A 17,902-nucleotide genomic window follows, 5' to 3' on the forward strand; every position below is an offset into this window, starting at 1 on the left:
AAGCGGATTCCTTGTTTAACAGCAAAGTAAGGGCAGGTTGGCAGTTTCTTTCCTTCATGTGCTCCTCTGCTTTCCTTATGATGTTTTGGGAGGAAACACGCTTAAGAGGCTGTCAGCAGCAGCAGTGCGTGTGTGTGAGACAGTGCGGTTGGTGTTTTGGAGCCAAACTGCATCGCAGTGGGTGTTTACTTGGATGCTTGGCCCATCGTTGCATTCGTGGGAAGGTGGGGGTGCAACTCCCAACCTTACTGGGTCGGCTGCAGCTCTACCATAAAGCACCTGGAGTGAATGTGTTTTCCTCGGGAGAGGGCTTATGCGGAGTGGTTTTGCTGCTGTATGTTCCTCTGCATGAGGGTTTTTGGCAGGAGGCAGCATTTGTCCTGGACACCTTCGTACCTGTGACAGGCACAGCTGTGCCAGGAGGAGTTTGGGCTGCCGACAGGGTCCTGTAAACCCGATTTTTAGAAGGCAAGACCTGAAACTTTTGTTTTCCTGACCTGTTGTGAACTGGCAGGTTTGCTGGTAGTGACTGTAATGCTTTTTGCTAGTGTTTTGGCAGAATCATTGCAATAAACAGTAAATTACTTCATTAATAACCTGTAAATAGCTGCTCACCAGCTGAGCCGTGGGATCTGTCTGTGCGCTCGCTCCTAGACTGAAGCGAGCTGCCAAAAAGCTCCAATGTTGAAATACCGTGGGCAGAACAGAAGCGTGCAGCTGCTGGCGCTGGCTTGCTGGGCTTCAGTGACCCGGCTGCTGAAACTCACCCCCAATATCATCTGTTTTCGTGGGGCGTGTGGGCAGAATGTTGCACCGTGGGGCAAGCACCATGGCTTTGGAGAGGGAGTTTCTCTGCTGGAACCGTGGCTGGTGCTCGTAGCAGAAAAAACACGAGAGCTAAGGAGTGCTTTGCCTGCAGCAGCCCCCTGTGAACTTTGCAGGAGCTGGGTGGGGAAACCATGGGATGTTGGTAAGCCACTGCTGTCACCCTGCTCCTGAAAAGGTCCAGCTCAAGTGCGGTGCCACGCGGTCTGCCCGTGTCTCCTGCACGGACTGCAAGAGTTGGCGTTTCACACAATCGTAGAATGGTAGGGGTTGGAAGGGACCTCTGGGGATCTTCTAGTCCAACCCCCCTGCCAAAACAGGGTCACCCAGAGTAGGCTGCACAGGACCTTGTCCAGGTGGCTCTTGAATATCTCCAGAGAAGGAGACTCCACAACCTCCCTGGGCAGCCTGTTCTAGTGTTCTGCCACCCTCAAAGTGAAGAAGTTCTTCATGTTCAGATGGAACTTTCTGTGCTTCAGTTTGTGCCCATTGCCCCTTGTCGTGTTGCTGGGCAGCACTGGAAAGAGTCTGGCCCCATCCTCTTGACACCCACCCTTAAGATCTTTATAGGCATTTCTAAGGTCCCCTCTCAGCCTTCTCTTCTCCAGGCTAAACAAGCCCAGCTCCGTCAGCCTTTCCTCATGGGAGAGATGCTCCAGTCCCCCAGTCATCTTTGTAGCCCTCCACTGGACTCTCTCCAGTAGTTCCTTGCCTTTCTTGAGCTGGGGAGCCCAGAACTGGACACAGTACTGCAGATGGGGCCTCACTAGGGCAGAGTAGAGGGGGAGGAGAACCTCCCTCGACCTGCTGGCCACACTCCTCTTAATACATCCCAGGATCCCATTGGCCTTCTTGGCAACCAGGGCCTGCTGCTGGTTCGTGGTCAACTTGTTGTCCACCCGGACTCCCAGGTGCTCTTCCACAGAGCTGCTTTCCAGCAGGTCAATCCTGAGCATGTGCTGGTTATGGGCTGCATGGGGTCATTCCTTCCCAAGTGCAGGACCCTGCACTTGCCATTGTTGAACTTCATCAGGCTTCAAACCAAGATGTCTTCTCAGGTGATCCACAGGCATATCTGTTTTCCAATTCGTCTAGCTTTTCTCACCATTGGAGTTTGGAAATCTGTAGGCATCCTTGCTTTGATCAGAGCAACTATGAATTTTAGCTTTTGTTTCCTTCTGTAAGTCCACCTTCAGCTGGGCTCTGCAGGAGCTTCTATACAAGGTCCTGAGCAGTGAGGGGCTTAAAGGCGATGAGGAAGGGTTGGGAGAGCGTGTGTGGGGCTCAGCTTTACCCTGCAATGGGATGCTGGGAAGACCTGGAGCAGGACAGCGGGGGGAAAATGAGTGAAGGACAGTCTATGGAGCAGGGTCGTATTGGTGCAACCCCTCTGTTCTAGGTCAGCACACAGAACTGTCATGGAGACTTTTCTGATTTAATGCACAGTTGTGTCTAATTTATAATGCATGTGCCAGGCTGCTGGGCTGTGTTCATGGAATTGAGCCCAGCCCCATGGCAGACAACGGGGACTGGCACTGCAGAGTTGCGCTTGGCTACATGGGATGTTCCCAGAGCCAGGCTGATGCTGTTGAATGACCTCTCCAGAGAGCGAGGCACCATGGCGGTGAAGGTGCTGGGGACAGTTGCTTCAAGGAGCTTTCTTTGGGATGCAGGCATGGCAAGCAAACTCCACCAAAGAGGTGTTATCCCATGTGTGTCCGTGCTTGCTGGGAGGAGGGTGGGGGAGCCCTGCAGAGACATGCCGGTCGCCTGTCCTGTGTTTGTGAAGGCGCCTGGATCTCTGCGGCGTGGAGCCTGGCACAGCATCCAAACCAACGGGTTCCCTCAGAAAGGCAGCGGTGAGTCTGGAGAGCAGCGCAGCAGTGCCAGGCGTGCAGGTGGCTGCCCTTTCATGGCTAACGCTGTGGGTTATGCTCAGGACCTGGGAACTCTCCGTGCATCTGTGGTCCATGCTGAACGAGTTCCAGGGTCTCAGCTCAGGTTCCCTGGGAATATTATCTCCAGGTGCATCTTGCTGCGTGGATGGTTTTGCTATACAAAAGGGCTTTGTGCATGCTAATGCGAGTTCTTTCCCTGTGTCTGTTTCCTTTGGTCAAGTCTAATGTTTTACTGACCAGGCTTTGCTGTGGTGAAGCTGCTGAACTTTCTGAGGGGATGTCGGAGCTGAATTTAGTGTACCCAGTGCTGCTGTCTGCAGCACAACACTGCTGCTTAGAAGGAAGGCGCTTGCTGTACACTCAATAATGCTATATTGAACTGCGGCTATCCCCAAAAGTAGTAAGATGCTTTAGCATATGGTGTTCCTGTTGGTGTGGCAGCCAGTGCTCCTCCAGTCCCGTTGGCCCTGGGTGAGGGAGCCAGGGTTTATTCCTGCTTGTGTACTAGGAGAAGTACTAGCTAATACTTTGGATTCCCAAAGTGCCAAGGTGCTGCCACCTCGAGGGGGACTGACATGTCCCTTGCTCTCTTCTGGAAAGCCCATGAGGTGTCAAAAGGTCTCCTGCTTCTCCCAGCCCTGGGCTGTTTGCCCTGCTCCAGCAGCCTTGCGAGCCCCTGGATGCTGGTGGGAAATGGTGAGTGATTGCTGCTGAGTGTTGTTTTACTTCTTCCCTTGGAAGCAGGGACCGTCTTGCTCTCTGCAGGCACGGTATGGTTGTGTCTGCACGTTTGCTTTACTGCTAATAGAGCTGCTGCTTTACCCATTGGTTCCTCTATCCAGAAGGGGCTTACGAGAGCAACTGCAGCTTTCCCTTTGCTCTACAGAGCCTATTTAGTTTGCACGTATTGCTGCAATGATTGCTGGATTTCATCAGATGAGAGGCGCATCTTTCTTAATAGCCTGTGTAATTTCTTCCAGAGGGACACATTGCATTAAATCTTTAATCCAGCAAGCTGCTAAGGGAGCACGCTCAGGCTCTGTGCGTTTGCTATTGATCTCTTACACAGCCCTAATGCTACCCCGGAGGCTTTACCCTTCGGAGTGGCTGGAGCTGGCGCAGTCAAAGCCTTTGGAGGGGAGCCGGGGTGGCAAAGGGCTACGTTCCTCCTCTGCTTCCTCCCTGTCCTTTGCTGTAATGTCACATCTGTTGTGTGCCAGGGAAGGCAGGATCTTCTCCGTGCTGTGTGTGTTCGGGTCACATCAGCTGGGGTCTGTGCAGCGTGAAATAAACTGTGTAGGCATTGAAAAGTGGTGTTTCAGGATTGCTGTGAACAGCCCTGTTCTGGCAGGTCACTTCTGCCTTCGATTTCTTTTCTTCCCATCCTCAAAATCCCTGCTTGCCCCATTTTTTTGAGAGTTTCAGGGTAGCTGACTGTCTTTTTGGATAGCTTTTTTTAATAAAAGGCCTTTTGAAAACCAGCTGGTGCGTTGTTGAGCCTGATGCTGCCTGCACTGCTCCCTGGGCAGAGCCTAGCCGTGCTGGGGCAGGGGAGGGAGAGGGCTGCACCAGTCCAGCTCACACTGCCCCATCCTACTTTTGCTGAATTGACTTTTGTGTTGCTTTCTGCTGCATGCCATTGCTTGCTCTGACTTTTTCTTCCTTCTCCTCCCCTGCTTTCTGTCCTCACAGCCCTCTCTGCAAGGCAAGAGTAATTTGGGAGGAAAGCCTCGTTCATTTTTCATGCTCAACCACCGGTGCAGCTGTTGACTGTGCTGACAATTTGCCTTTGATACACAATTTACAGAGACAGTGACCTGTAAAAGAGTAAATCAAAGACTTGAAGCTAGTGCCTGGGGTGTACCTTAATATGGTATAATGTCCCCTTCTATTCCTCTGCAGACAGCAGGCAGATAACAAAGACACATCTGTAGATCGGGCAGAGTTCAGCCACGGAATGCAGCTTACCTGGCAAGAGCTGGCTGAGGATGGCTGGGACATCTGCGGACTTGGGAGGCTGGAAGAAGATATGTTAAGCCTGGACTAGCACAGCTTAGCTCCTGTAGTTCTCTATGAGGCCTATCTGTTGATGGAGAAGATGGTTTGCATCTTTGTTTTATATAGTTGGGTTTTTTTGTTTCAATTTTTGTTACCTACCTTTGTTTACATCTTAGTGCCTTGAAAAGGTCTTAGATCTCAGCATCTCTGTGTGTTTTTGTGGCTGGGCTCTTGGAATGCCAGGACCTAGTCTGAGGCCAGAAGGCCCCTGTCCCTTGTCCCGCTCCAGGGCTGAACTCGCTGCGCACTTCTCAAGGTGATTCAGAGAGATCTGGGCCATGACCATATCTCACAAACAGTGGTACCCAGTGCAGCAGATCCGCCCCATCGGTGATACTTGGTGTAGACGTTGACACTCCAGCCCTCTGAGCTGATGAAGTGACTGTAACGTGAAAGCTGCTCAAATTGCTGGAGCTGCCCTATTATCAGTTAATCTTATTCCTGAGCCCTGTGGGGCTTATTGTGCTGTTCCAAGTGCATTCATCCATGAGGCTTTCACAGGTCTGGCTGCTCTGATCGCAGCTCACATCTCCTGTATCTTGGCCAATATTGGCCTGCCAGCGGATGTGTGCGGTGAAAATGTGGCCTATTTGATGTCCTCTGGTGTTTACCACCTTCACTGCTTGTTTCAGACTTTTCCTGCTCCATGTACTAGATTCAGCATGATGTTTTAAAATGTGTTTTCCTGGATGTATGTAAGGATCTTGCCTGATTTTTTTTTTTTCCTTCCTAAAAGCATATGTGGAGTGCCTGCTCTGTATCCCTAGGGGTGGCAGGAGAGATGCCAAGCCATTTGCAGCGTGCTGGGGAGGGCATGGGTCACACAGACTTGGTGATTCTCCCTCCTGCAGGGCGAGAGGATCCTTCCCTGGTGCATCATTCCTGCTTTAACCTGTTGGCGTGAGGACCAGGAGGATGGCCCCACTCAGCAGAATTGCTGCCTGGTCACCCCATGGGCTGTATGCAGCATCACCAAAACCTGCCCAGGCAGGCAGGGAGATCTTTCGCAGCAGCTGCTGCAAGAACCAAGCAAAAAATCAGCCCTTGACCTCTTCTGCCCCATCCCACTCTGTCTGTGACCAAATCTCTCTGCCAGCAAGGAGGCCCAGGGCATGGCTTGCCACACACCACCGCCTGGTCCTGCCGTGGCCCCTGTAGCAGAGGGAAGCATGTATTTCACTGCAGATGGAGGAAAAACTTCGCTATGTTTGGAAAATGAATGGCTGCAAAGACACAGCTTAGTTCAATACATCACCCAGCTTGGGCAGAGCCTGGGGGTATTAGAGTGAAATAGTAGCAGTTTGTTTCTTGCAGCTTGAATGCTACGGAGCAACACGGTGTGGCCTGTGGCCACTGTGGGTGCTGGTCACCCGTGCTGCATGGCCCTCCTCTGCTTATGCTCTGCAGCAGCTGATGGAAAGAAACCCCATGGGTTTGCTGAGCATCCCGAAACTGCTGTGTCAGGCGTCCCATGGGGATGCTGCCCGGACCTGAGCAGAGCTGTTGTGGGACCAGTGGAGATGAGCCACGTCAGGCCATGCTGCGCTAGGGAAACTCAGCAACGTTTGCTTTTAAACTGTTCTACCCAAGTCCAATTTTTGCTTTTTATGTGTTGGCAAAGGGCTGCCATGGTTAGACTCCAGGTGCTTTAGGAAGACTCTGAAGAAAATGATGAGGGCTCCTGGTTTTGGTGGAGTCATGATTTCTTTTTCCAGAAAAAGACTTTCTTTTTCTTTTGGGGGATTTTGGGAGTGAGGTGTTTTGCCTGCGTGCCCCAGGCACCAGCTGACATGTTTGTGGACAGCAGGCTGGGGGCTCACAGAGGTGCTTGCTCCTTCCACCGGAAGTGGAGGCTGAGGTGGGTTTGAGGGTCTGACAGCAGATGTGACGGTGCTGTGACAAAAGGATTGGTTCAGAGGCCAGAGAGCTGCTGCCAGTGAGCTGGGAAACAAAGCAGAGACATCCAGCACAGGGACGGCATGGAAAAGGATACAATCTTCCTTTCTTTTTCTTGTTTTCCTTCTTTTCTCGATGAGGTGTCACAGCTGGGGAAACCTCTCCTGTGCCCCCAAAGCAGGGACAGCCTGCCATGCAGGTGGGGAGCAGCCCTTTGTGAGGGGAGCTCCTGGGGCCTAGCTTAACCGTGCAGAAGAGAAATAGCCTAAAAGACCTTCTTAATCCCCTTCTGGGAGGGAGAGCAGCACCCTGAGTTCTGCCTCCAGGCCTATGGGAGGGGGTGTATCCCACTTTTAATCGTTTGGGGATTGCACAATGGTGAGCTGCACCACTGAGCTCTGCCTGCCTCCCGCTGCCCGGCAGTGATGACGTCTGAGGCAATTCCCTAGGGCCGAGGGACTGGTCTCTGCCCCAGGTAGTTCATCTGCAGTTCTGTGCCGTCTGAGGCTGGGGGACATTCACCTGAGAAGGAAACATGGAGCTTGGGTCTGCCGTTGTGCTATCGCGATGCTTGCTGTGACTCCCACCTATTGCTTTCACAAACGTCGGGCGATGAGAGACCCTGTGGCCGTGCTCAGGGTGAAGCAGACACGTCAGCTGGGGTCGTCAGTGTTTGGGAGGCCATGACGGGGCTCGCCGACCTGCTGGAGGTACCAGCAGAGGCTTCCTGGCTGCTGCCAGTTGCTGCATGGGATGGTGAAGCTGTCCAGCCCTGCAGGTAACGTGCTGCTGTGTCCTGCCCTCTGCGCTGAGAGACGTGGCTGAGGTGTGACGGTGCTGGTGGCATCTCTGCTTGTGCGGAGGTGCACATCATGGCTGGGATAAGGTTCACAGAAATGTGATGAACAGACCTCTGTGTGGTGTGTTTCAAACTTTTTTGCTCTCTTTGGGGTGCGAAGGGATGTGCTGCTCTGAGTGCTGCTTGGTGTTTTAGTTTATGACAACCTGTGTCTGTGCGTGTGTAGATGCGCAGCAGTACTACATGTAGGTGTACTAAGTAGCCTGTTCTGTCGGACACCTTTATGATGCTGGCTTTAGGTATTTGACATGAAGAACCATTGACTTCAGTGCCTTGTGCCCCACCATCTCCTCTCCCATGGTGACAGGTAACTGGTGAAGAAGTTTCGATTTCCAAATTGCTTTATCTTTTAAGTGAAAGGTCTATTTCCTACCTGCTGGTTGTTTCCCAGCAGGGGCTGTGCGGAGCAATTGCTGTGAGTTATTTTTCTTACCATGTTGGTGTCATGGGGCTTTGCTGCTGCGAAGCATGGCTGCGGTGCTGGACCTTCTGCCTCCACGCCGCAAGCAGCCTGCTCTGCTCACCAGCTTCCCCGTGTGCTACCTCTGTGGTGAAACACAGCTGGACAGACCCCGGTGGGGTGTTCATAAAAAGGTGTTGCTTTACAGTCTCTATGGGGAGGATGTTCAATTATGGCAGAAATCCAGTGGATCCCTGACCCTGACTGTTTGGCAGAAACACCCTTGGCTGAACCTTGAGGCCAATTAGCCCTTAAATGTGTGGGTTTTTTTGACATGCTTCGTTATCCAGCCATCCTGGATACACAGTAGTTATGCTGCCTTTCCTCTTGGGGTCCAGGCTCTGGCAGGATCCTAGGACGCTTTGCAGGGGCTGGCGTGGTGTCCCCCCACAGCTTGTCAGGGCACAGCTTCACACTGCACGTCATCTCCCTCGGACCCCCGTGCCCCCGGGCCGAGCCACCTCCCTCCGCCGCCCTTGTGTTGGGCCCAGCAGCAGTGTGGCCCTGGGATGAGTCAGCTCACTCCAGCACTGAGTGCCCAGGTAGTGTGGGTGGACTGGGCTGTTTTTTGGTTTGTGCCAGACCAGCTCAACTGACTCATCCCAGGGCCACATGGCACCTTTCTGCTGATCGTGTTTGGAGTGTTCTGCTCCAAAGGTTACAATTCCTGTTCCCAGGTGAGTGACTGTCCAGACACCTTCCCAGGGCTTCGTTTACCTCTGCCAGCAGCATGGCAGCAGCAGCAAGGTGAAGGTAGGAACAGGGCGTCAGCTGGGAAGAGCTGATGTGGGCAGAGCATGTGGGATGCCAGCAGGGTCTCCCTCCCTCTTTTCCTCGTTTTTACGCAGCATTAGAAATCTTGGTCACACCATGCAAGGCTGCAGTGTTGGATTTGGACTATGTATTCACAGAATGAGCATAACTTGTGTGAAAGAGAGGTCTGGAAGCAGTGAGGTTCCTCAGGGCTCGTGCAGGCTGACCTGCAGTGCAGTGGCTTGTGCTGCAAGACCAGGGGACTTCCTGGGAGCCTGGTGTGCAGCTGCCCCATGAGGCCACAGCTAATCCCACCAACTTCCAGGGACTGCAGGTACTATCGAGGTCCCAGGGCTTGAAGAGCTGATGTGTGTTCCCTAAGCAGCCCTTTGATTTGGAGGGCTTTCATGACTAACTATATGCTGAGGATCTGAGCAGGGGAAGCAAGGACTTGGAGCTGTCTGGCAGTGGAGATCATCTCAGGTGAGGAGTCTCGGTATGCAACTTCTCATTTTGGTGGCGTTGACCATCTGTGTAATTGTCTTTGTTCTGCCCGATGGGGGCTTTAAATATTTTTTCTTATATTGTGAAGGGTACGGTGTGATCTGGTTTGGCAGTCTTTTTATTTTACTGAAATAAGTTGAAGTATTTGTTTTCCCTTGGGTGTTATTTGGGTCTGTACTCTGTTTGGCAGTCCTAGAGGTTTTAATTTTACAACTAGCATTTTGGAAGTTTTAGAGGTTTGTTTTTACTTTGTTTTAATTAAATTGCTATAACCTGGGGGAAATCTTTCGACTTAATTTAAACGGAAAGCCTTATGCTGAGTAAATCCAACATCCCTGTCTGTCTGATGATTGTGCTGTTCAGAGTTTTGACATGAAAAGTTAAAATTTGACTCCAGGCTTGAAAGTTTGCAACTGACTGCAACAGGCATGGCCAGCTCTGTGTCGTAAGAGGATTACGTTAATCTATTGTTGGGGAAAGAAGCTGAGATTTTAATAGACTCTGTTTTGACGCAGAAATGAGATGATTACTGGGTGAGAGGAGAGAAGAAAAAGGTTGGCAACAGCAATGTCCTTCCCTGGTGCATGTGGGTGTCTGTCATTGGACCCTCGGGCTGTGCTGCTCAGGATGACTGTGCCCCCCAGGGGCAAGCACCTGGCCTCGGTGGCCCCATGCTCCCCTGAGGGTGCAGCATTTATCTGGGGAGTAGAGAGGGTGCAAATTCCGCTGGGACCTGAGCCCTGGGTCCTCCTGGGCAGCGCTGGGGCTGGGCAGCTTCTCCACCACGCAGACCCCCGCGTGCCAGGCTGGGTCTGCTGCTGGTTCCCAAGGGTCCAGGCCCGTTTGGGTCATGAAGACCTGAGAAGGCAAGCTGCTTGGGACCGTGCTGCCGTGTCTCTAGGATCAGCGGAAGGACTTCATACAAGTCGGAGGGAAGCTTGAGGTCATGGATGAGTAATTTCCCAAAGGCGTTGTTGCATTTATCCGTAATTCACTTCAAAGCAGGCCACGCAGAGTGCTTGAAGGGAGCAGGTTGGAGGCTCATCTGGCTTATTCTAGTGTGTATGAAGGTGACCTCCCTTGCTTGGCAGTTAATTGCATTTTGGCCAGCTCCCTCTCCAGCCCATGGCTGCTGCGTGCTACCTGCTCACCTCAGCGAGCCCCGGGAGGGCTCACCCTGCAGCCTGGCTTTGACTCGGGCAGTATCCATCAGTCACAGACATTTTAGGAAGCTGCAAGCAGGGTGGCCGGGGTGAAGGAAGCAGCAGCGGTATGCTGAGCAGCCACCCTGGTGTATACGGGGTCAGGAGTGGGGAGAGTACGACACGAAGTGAAAGCCGCGCAGCCGGGCTGTCTTTGCACCATGGGCTGGCAGCTGGGCACAACCTTTCCACCCCTTTTCTGCCTCTTCTGGGCTCTCTTACTCTGACCAGACCACTGCAAGTCCTCGTACCTTTTGGGAAGGGAAAAGGAGATGGGGTGCCTTGGGGGTTGCGTGCTCGCTAAGGAAACACTTGTAACAACACCCGTAAGTCTGACGGCGGGGAGAGTGACTGCTTGTGGGGAGTCGGGCATGGGAGGGGGCTGCTCTGTATCAGAGATGCAGATAGGCACAAATAGCTGTTTATGAAAGCCGGCAGCAGTATTGATTGTAGTCCTGTGACTCTCCCAGCCTGGAGACTGCTTGCTCCATATTGATTATTATGTTTTCTAAAGGCCGACGAAGTTTGCTGGGTTGTAATTGCAAGAATTATTCTCCTTTTCATATTCTGAAGCTCTTGATCATGTTAATGCATTTTCCAGTTTTTGCTTAGGGTTTTGCTGGTGCTGGTTTTTAGGGGAGGAAAAGAACAACTGATGCGTGCTGAGCTGTGTCTGTTCACAGGCTGGCTGAGGATGTGGGGATGGGGACGGCACATGCCCTGTTTGTCCCACTTGGGAGACAAAAGTCTGGGGTTTTGCCTGAAAGAATCGAGCGAGTTTTGGGTGGATCTGCAGCAGCGGTGGGGACAGAGCCAAGGTGCCCGTGCATGGGCATGGTATGGCAGAGGCAGCACCCCTTGCCCGTGAGATAGCCCCACCAGCTCCAAATGTCCTCGGATTATTCTGCCTTTTGTTTCTCCTTTTGCTGTGTTTCCTCCTGTCATGTCACTGTTGATATTTCATACTTTCTTCAGTCCTTTTGAACTCAATGAACTATTTTTTTAGGAGGGACTAACCAATTTTCTCTCTCTATTTTTTTTCCTCTTAGCAAACCCTCTGACACCTTCAGCTGGCTGTGCTTTTTCCTGCCCTTATCTTTCCCTGCAAGCATGAGCCAGGTTTTTATGCTGCCATGAAGAAGCAGGCACTGGGGATGCCCCTGCTTTGGGAGGTGATAGTCCCTGTGTGTGCTGTGATTTAACTGCACAGTGTTGCATGCAGGGAGAACCTTTTGAAGTGGGATGAAATAACTTGGCAATTCCCATCAATCTGGGGAGTTAAAAAGGGAACTGGAGTTCAGGAGCGCGCAGGTCCCATGCTGCTTGAAGAAGGGACAGATGCTGATGAGCCGCTGCAGGCAGGTGACTGGATCAGCCTCAGCGGCTCTGTGGTGTGGGCTGCGGCTACCTCCGCGCTGCTGAACCGACGGGCTTTTGGTGGTGGTTACATCTCTGCTTCCCGGGTGCTTCTCTGTGAAGGCGAATTTTGAGCCAAACTCACATAAATACTGACTTGCACCAGAGTGCTTTGAACCCTACGTGCCCCACCCTGTGGTGCCAGAAGTTGGGTGCTGATATCCCTGCTTTTTCAGGACAGAGGGAGGGATTTTGGCAGGCTGGAAGCAGGGTGCCACCAGCCAGGCTCCAGCACCCAGGGCTTTATTTAGATGTTCGATACTAGTGTGCAACTTAACTCTTTAATGTGGGTAATGCCTGCCCTTCTCTGTGTTTGTGCACAGGAGAGTGTCCCAGATTACAAAAAGAATGTGCCTTTGAAGTCTCTCTCTAAGTAATTCAATGCTGTTGCCAAGAATGAGGATATTTCAACTGTAACTTGGGCAGCACATCTGGATTTGCTGCTGGAATTAGAGTAATTGTGCTAAATGAGTTCTAATGCAGCGATACGCCAGGCAAATTGGTAAAATGATGTGACTGGTTTATGCTAGGTATCAGCACTGAAATTTCTGTGTAATGCAATATAACTGGTAATTCAAGCAAAGTGCCTAGTTGGACTGAAATTATAGAGCCTCTCCTGTACTCTTCTTTTTGTTACGGCTGTATTAAAATGTCGCACTTCCATGGGGTCTCACAGCTCTGCCAGTGAGTGGGTGTTAGTCCCAGGGCCGCACTGTTTCAAGGAGCTGGCCTCCAGAAGTCAGGCTGTGTTTCTCCAGGGCTGCGGGCAACAGCAAGGACCTGCCGTTTGCTGTGCCACTGCGGGCTCGCCCTTGCACATAGCACAGGTATATTCGTTTGACTCGTGCTTCAGGGGTGGTGCAAAAGCAAATCAGTCTGACATTTGCAAGTATTAGTCATCTTGAAAAGTTCTCTGCCCCAAAACTGGTTTTAGCAGAGATATGTGTGTGTGTGTGTGTGTCTTCTGTTTGACGCTCTTCTCTTCCCTCCATTCCCTGAGGCTCTTTGGTGTGGCTGTGCACACTGAGATTGGCTGTGAGGATGCTCTGGGTGGCTGAGCTCCGGGGAAGCTGAGGAGGGACTCGTAGCGTGCCCTGGCCAGGGTCCCTGCAGGCAGAGCAGGGATGGGCTTGCCAGCTCTCGTGCTGCATCCCGTTATTTAGCTGGGATAGGTTTGAGGCTTCGCCAGCACCCAAGAAGCCAAGTGCAAGTGCTGTGCAACCAACGTGTAGCACGAGGAGGGGAGCACAGTGCCACGCACCTGAGCGTGGGCCACCTGAGCTGTCACTGCACTTGTGTCAAGGGCTGCCAGTGCCCGGGAGGGACCGTAGCACCCGGGTGTGCTGCTGCCGTGGCTGCTTCCAGGAGGGGGGCTGCCTCCGCACCGTGCAGCTTCACCAGAATGCATACAGTAGTGCTGGGCAAGCTTCCCGAGAGGTGACTCCAGGCTCAAGTTTGTTTTTCAGTAAGTACAGCAGCTCTGCGGCTGCATCTCTGCGTGACCCCCTTAGCCCAAGGGCTGCAGGTGCAGGGTGCTGCAGCGGGGCTGGGAGTGGAGGAGAGGGGCTGAGCTGGGGGAGCATCTCTGGAGGGGACGGAGGGAGCAGCTGGAGTGGGGGAAGCATCCTGCCCGTGCTTAGCCTGTACCCGGGCGCTGCGGTGGCTGCATTGGGCTGGATCCGAGGCAGAGGTGGCCTGACACCCCTTGCTCCCACTGCACGTTTCTTAAATGGAAGCTTTTGGGTAGGGAGTGCCTTGCACAGCGGTGTGCTGGTTTCTGTGCCTTTGTCCCTTGAAAAAGGGGTCACTGATGGGGTTTTATATTTTCATTTTACGTGATCTCTGCTTGATGCCCAATGTCGCACTGATACTGTCTGCTGGTCCAGCTACATATAGGATGCTTGCAGAATTATTTGAACCTCCTAATGACTTGGGACCTTGTAACTCTTGTATAACTTTGCAATGCAATGTTTTAATAGGGGGGGTGCGTGTGCCTTTTTTTGGCCTTTTGGGACATTGAAAAGTTGCTGGTATTCTCTTGTGCATCTGTTTCTTAAATCAGTTCATACTTGCATTTAACATGTTTCTTTGTGTGCACATGGTGATAATTGGCTTTGCTCATCCTGTGAAATAATGTATTCCAATTTTATTTTTATAACTATCCTGCAATATTTGATGGCACTCTGGTACACTGGGTTATCTGATTGTGAAAAATGGGGGCTCAGTCAGGTGTATTTAAAAACAGACTGGAAGAATTTTGTTTGCTAAACCTCAAGAGCTAATGCTCGGAATTTACCTTGCCCTCCAAAAAAATGGTGATTATCAAAATTCTTCGTTATTGGCTCCGTGCATTCATGTGAGGCCTGATAGGGAGCTGATGTCTGATGTCAGTGACCAATTTTCAGCAGTTTGGAAAATTCTTGCCAAAAAAATCCTTTGAAGTTCCCATGGTGCTTTCAGCTGACTTCCCATGTAACTTGGAGAAGCGGGTTCCTCCCCAGCTGGCACTAAAAGAAGGCTCATGAGAAATCGTCTCCAACCTGACCTGAAAGCACAGCTGTTTCCTGGGGGATTAGGAAGCTTCCCCTCACTCAGTTTTTGGGATCTCAGCAGATGTTTTTTCCCCTCTGTGGGAGGGGAGCTCTGACCACAACAGATGGGAACTGAGGTACCTGGACCCACACAGTCTTCCCCCCGGCCCCGAGCAGTGGCTTTAGGAAAGCTTGCCCTTTGACCACGGGACATCTTGGGATGAGCAGGCAGAGGTGCCTCCTGCTCCAGGCTCTGTCCCTGATCAGCTGCTCAGGCTTTGGCTCTACCTTTGGCTTTTCTAGACTGTTCTGCAGTTGTCACTGCTTTAACTTCAAACCTGCTGTTTGGGGGTCCACTTATGCATCCTGCTGGACTCCATCCTCCACGTTGCTTGAGGACCTCAAAAGAAGCAGCAGTTGCTGCTCTCCAGGTATCAGCCAGACTGGGAAAGAGCCACATGGAAAAGGAGCCTTCAAACAGCCAAGGTTTTGTCATTTTTGTAGAAAGGGGGTGGCTACTCCCAATATGGCTTAAGTCTGTCTTACCTGCTTCCCCTGGACACTGGGAGGTCAGGTGCTTGTGAGCATCACCTGTGCTGTCCTGGGGGGAGGGATGAGCTGCTAAAAGCAATGCTGAAGGAAGAGCAGCACTAGGCTCTGCATCAGCTGATGAGTGGCTCCTAGGGATGCAGCTCCCTAGAGGAGCCAGGGGCTGGGAGAGTGGCTGTGTTTAACTTGCATTGAGTGGTCTTGGCGTGGAGGAGTGAAACTGAAACCCTGGAGAAACAGGGCTGGAGTCCTCCGGCACTGTAGGAATGGACAGAGAAGCTGTCAGCTCTGAAGACCACCATTTTCCTCCTTCCCTGCTTCTGTCTAGCCACACTTGAGAAGTGTAATCAGAATAAAAGCTGCCTGGGAAAGTCACAAAGATGCAACACAATACAGTGTGCTCACCCAGGGCTCAGGAGAGGTGGCTGGAGCTGCGAGGAGTCTCCCAGGGATGGTGCAAGGGCCACTTTCCAGTGCTGTCCAGCTTGTCTCGACATGCTGGCTGGGCAGGGGACCTGGCAGAGAAGCTTTCCAGTCTGCTACTCTTGGGTAGCCCTAGGACTTATGGTGTTTGAGGTTACTGTGAGGTAGCTGTTATGATTTCTGCCTGAAAAAGTGTTGTGGGTGGTTGTGAACTCAGACTAGTGCTGGTTCCCATGGCTGCGATGGCTTCACTGTATTTGGAGAGTTTTGAAATGGGAAATGCTGGTCTCTATGGCCCAAACAAGCATACATACAGGAATGTGTGAGATGGACCTAGACAGCCACATAGTTGTGTTTATGGCTTGGGTTTTTGCCTCCAAAATGTCTGCAGACAAAGGTGTGAGATGCTTGTACAAATGTCTTGGTGATGGTTGCGCAGGGGTGGCGATGTGTGTGACAGTGCTCTGCGTTACCCCAACACAGAAAGTCCCAGTGCTGTGTGAATTTTGATTTCTTTACCAGTCTCCTCCACAGCTCCGCTTAAACATCAGTTTGTCTCTTGCAAATTAAACTATCGTTTCACTTGTAAAGTGTTTTGTTCTACTATGAAGTGAATGTAGGAAGCTGACTTTCGCATCACTGAGTCCATGGCTGCAAACCCCAGCACAGCAGATTGTTAATGTGAAATTAGAGATATTTCAGCAATATCTCAACAGATTGCTGCTTAATGAACTCTTCTGGGAGAGAGACTCCTGTGACAGTCTGATCTTGAAGGGCTGACCACATCATTCCTTAAGCAAGGGAGGGCCTGAGGGCTGTTCCTTTGCCTTGGAGGAAAGGAGACAACCTTTCCCTTGCTCCACGTCACCAGAGGACAACCAGAGACTACAATACAGAGGAGAAACATGGGAGCTTGTGTTGCTTCTGCCCCAGCACTGGTTGTGCTTCCAGCCAGATGGGTGCCTGGTGAGCCTGGTCCAGGGGACTGGGATGCACTGGGAAGGCTGTGGGGCAGCAGTCTTCTCTGGAATATCACTTTTTGATCACAGATGGAGGTGTTTATAGAATTGTCTGAGCTTTTGGGCATTGCACCTGGAATCCCACTGTCACTAGCTACCCAGACATGGGGTTTCATAGAGGCACAGGCTCCTCCCGCTTGTTTTCCCGGCGCCGACACTGTTGGGCTCACAGAGTAGGCTTTGCAGCCTTGCAGGAGGCCTGACTCTCCCGCAACGAGCTGTGGCTCCTGCCTAACTGCCTAGAAGGGGATTCCTGGCCATAGCAGTGTTCCCCCGGAGTGGGGGGTGCTGGGGAAGGCTGGCTTGCTCCGTGGAGTGTGTCCATCAGTCTGTCTAATCCTCCGGCTGCTTTGTCTGCAGTCTTCCAAATTGCCCTGTTGTCCCCAGACAATGCTGCTTTGCAAATGCCAAAGGAGGACCCTGGGGCAGCACTGCTGTTCCTCTGCCCTCCCGTCAGGTGGTTTGGAGGAGAAGAGAGGGATTCAAATTAACCCTGCTCGTCCTCTCCACTCCTGCTGCCCAGCTGCTCTCCTGTTGCCTTTATGTAGCCCGGGAGCAGATAACATCGTCTCTGCCAGGTAACCGCTGCTGTCCTCCTCTGAAGGCATGTGGGTGCCTTCACCCAGCTGCCTCTGAAGGAGCCGGCGTTACACCTGTCCTCTGCAGCGGGGAACCAAGAGTTGTCTCCTCCTGCCTCCCGCTTGCCTGGTATCCCCCTCGGCTGCTTTTCTGGTGCCTCCCGGCACCCCCTCCGCTCTGCTCCGGCTCCCTGACCTCCTTTGCCGCGTTGCGTTTCACCGCTGCTGGTTAACGTGGAGCCGATAGCGATAAGAGGGGTGACAGTGTTACCTGCTCACGCTGCGCCCAACAGCCAGCGAGCGGGCACGCTGCCTCCGCCCGCTGCCCGCAAACCAGCCCGTCTTGGGAAGCGCCCCGGACCCCTCCCCGGCAGCGTTGGAGCCCATCGGAGGGAGAAGGTGGGAGACAGAGCGGGCAGCGGTGCGGAGCAGCGGGTAGACAGCTTTATTTTTTCCTTGGCTTAGGAGGGAAGCGAGCTCCAGCTCTCCCCTCCCCATGTATGAACAGGAGGGAGAAGCTGCTTGGAGGACTGTGTACCTGCCCGGCAGAGGGGCTGGCAGGGTCCCCCATGGCCACTGCCCCCCCCCCCCCCCTCGTGCATCACCAGCCCCCCCGCTTTGTGCGCAGGTTTGCGCCGTTCTGCTGGGATGAATGTCAGCGCCCGGAGCGAGGGGCAGGGAGCGGGGATGGCTCGAGCGAATTAAAATCCTCCCAAAGAACGGCAGGCAGGGACGGGGACGGTCACGCTGGGAGTCACGAGCAGCTGGCGGGAGTGAGCCCGGGTGACTGTGGGCTGTGGGGCTTGTGCTCCGTGGGGTGTACCTGGCTGCTTCGGGCGTTTGATTCGGAGCGGAACGCCGAACCAGAGCCTGCAGGAGAAGGAGGAAAATCGGGGAGGAGGCAAGAGGGGCTCGGCAAGGCACACAGCAG

General features: G+C 52.7%; 1 protein-coding gene across 2 annotated transcripts in view; it reads left to right on the forward strand.

Moving 5' to 3' along the window:
- Positions 1–17,902, forward strand: part of LOC104333678 (ankyrin repeat and fibronectin type-III domain-containing protein 1) — a 257,291-nt gene that overhangs the window by 38,183 nt on the left and 201,206 nt on the right. The gene's annotated exons all lie outside the window — the stretch shown is intronic.

Source organism: Opisthocomus hoazin, chromosome 15, assembly GCF_030867145.1.
Source record: "Opisthocomus hoazin isolate bOpiHoa1 chromosome 15, bOpiHoa1.hap1, whole genome shotgun sequence".
In the NCBI taxonomy this organism is placed as follows: Eukaryota; Metazoa; Chordata; class Aves; order Opisthocomiformes; family Opisthocomidae; genus Opisthocomus; species Opisthocomus hoazin.